The sequence below is a fragment of the Oncorhynchus nerka genome, linkage group LG19, assembly GCF_034236695.1.
Source record: "Oncorhynchus nerka isolate Pitt River linkage group LG19, Oner_Uvic_2.0, whole genome shotgun sequence".
Classification (NCBI taxonomy): Eukaryota; Metazoa; Chordata; class Actinopteri; order Salmoniformes; family Salmonidae; genus Oncorhynchus; species Oncorhynchus nerka.
In genome coordinates this window covers 50,522,869-50,525,368 of record NC_088414.1, presented here as the reverse complement: position 1 = coordinate 50,525,368, position 2,500 = coordinate 50,522,869, and the positions used below count along the sequence as shown (strand labels likewise).

At 50.5% G+C, this 2,500-nt stretch overlaps 1 protein-coding gene across 1 annotated transcript in view; it reads right to left on the bottom strand.

The window, feature by feature from the left end:
• LOC135562559 (complement C1q subcomponent subunit C-like) overlaps window positions 1-2,500 on the bottom strand; it is a gene marked incomplete at its 5' end in the record, with an annotated part of 6,235 nt that overhangs the window by 1,858 nt on the left and 1,877 nt on the right.

Below are 2,500 nucleotides of genomic sequence, written 5' to 3'. Positions count from 1 at the left end.
GTAACTGACTGGGTAACTGGGGCACCTACAGCCAGAGAGAGGATGGGTGGATGGGTAGACGAACGGACGGACTGGGTAACTGACTGGGTAACTGACTGGGTAACTGACTGGGTAACTGGCTGGGTAACTGGGGCACCTACAGCCAGAGAGAGGATGGATGGGTAGACGGACTGACTGACTGACTGACTGACTGGGTAACTGGGGCACCTACAGCCAGAGAGAGGATGGGTGGGTAGACGGACTGACTGACTGACTGACGGACTGGATAACTGACTGGGTAACTGACTGGGTAACTGAGGCACCTACAGCCAGAGAGAGGATGGGTGGATGGATAGACGAACGGACGGACTGGGTAACTGACTGGGTAACTGGGGCACCTACAGCCAGAGAGAGGATGGGTGGATGGATAGACGAACGGACGGACTGGGTAACTGACTGGGTAACTGGGGCACCTACAGCCAGAGAGAGGATGGGTGGATGGATAGACGAACGGACGGACTGGGTAACTGACTGGGTAACTGACTGGGTAACTGACTAACTGACTGACTGGCTGGGTAACTGACTGGGTAACTGACTGACTGACTGACTGGCTGGGTAACTGACTAACTGACTAGGTAACTGACTAACTGACTAGGTAACTGACTGACTGACTAACTGACTAGGTAACTGACTGACTGACTGGCTGACTGACTGACTGACTGACAGACAGTTAACAGACACAGACAGTTTCTAGTTGTATCAGTCGTATGTACATGATACACATGGTAAACACCGTCCAATGAAATGCTGCCTGACTGACTGACTGACAGACACAGACAGCTTCTAGTTGTATCAGTCGTATGTACATGATACACATGGTAAACACCGTCCAATGAAATGCTGCCTGACTGACTGACTGACTGACTGACTGACTGACAGTTAACAGACACAGACAGTTTATAGTTATAGGCCTTTCTAGGGAGTTTTTCCTAGTCACATGGTAAACACCGTCCAATGAAATGCTGCCTGCAGGTTCATGCGTGACAGTGCAACAACAACAAGTAAATGTCTCAGTAGAATAGAATAAACATTTTAGCATCAGTATAATACAGGAAGGCACAATTTATAGTCCAATGTTTACACTATTGGGGAGGAGGTGAAAGGCCCGTTTTTAAAATGTGCAGTATTTAGTAGGTGGGTGGGGATGAGTGGATATCTGTATGTGGTGGGGATGAGTGGATATCTGTGTGGGTGGGGATGAGTGGATATCTGTATGTGGTGGGATGAGTGGATATCTGTGTGGGCGGGGATGAGTGGATATCTGTATGTGGGTGGGGATGAGTGGATATCTGTGTGGGTGGGGATGAGTGGATATCTGTATGTGGGTGGGGATGAGTGGATATCTGTATGTGGGTGGGGATGAGTGGATATCTGTGTGGGTGGGGATGAGTGGATATCTGTGTGTGGTGGGGATGAGTGGATATCTGTGTGTGTGGGGGATGAGTGGATATCTGTGTGTGGGTGGGGATGAGTGGATATCTGTATGTGGGGGATGAGTGGATATCTGTGTGGGTGGGGATGAGTGGATATCTGTGTGTGGGTGGATGAGTGGATATCTGTGTGGGTGGGATGAGTGGATATCTGTGTGTGGGTGGGGATGAGTGGATATCTGTATGTGGGGGGATGAGTGGATATCTGTGTGGGTGGGATGAGTGGATATCTGTGTGGGTGGGGGTGAGTGGATATCTGTATGTGGGGGGATGAGTGGATATCTGTGTGGGTGGGGATGAGTGGATATCTGTGTGTGGGTGGATGAGTGGATATCTGTATGTGGGTGGGGATGAGTGGATATCTGTGTGGGTGGGGATGAGTGGATATCTGTGTGTGGGTGGATGAGTGGATATCTGTGTGTGGGTGGGGATGAGGATATCTGTGTGGGTGGGGATGAGTGGATATCTGTATGTGGGGGATGAGTGGATATCTGTGTGTGGGTGGGGGGGATGAGTGGATATCTGTATGTGGGGGATGAGGGATATCTGTATGTGGGGGGATGAGTGGATATCTGTGTGGGTGGGGATGAGTGGATATCTGTATGGGGGGATGAGTGGATATCTGTGTGTGGGTGGGGATGAGTGGATATCTGTATGTGGGGGGATGAGTGGATATCTGTGTGTGGGTGGGATGAGTGGATATCTGTATGTGGGGGATGAGGATATCTGTGTGTGGGTGGATGAGTGGGATATCTGTATGTGGGGGGATGAGTGGATATCTGTATGGGTGGGGGATGAGTGGATATCTGTGTGGGTGGGGATGAGGGATATCTGTATGGGTGGGGATGAGTGGATATCTGTGTGGGTGGGGGATGAGTGGATATCTGTATGTGGGGGGGATGAGTGGATATCTGTGTGGGTGGGGATGAGTGGATATCTGTGTGGGTGGGGGATGAGTGGATATCTGTGTGTGGGTGTTGATGAGTGGATATCTGTATGTGGGGGATGAGTGGATATCTGTGTGGGTGGGG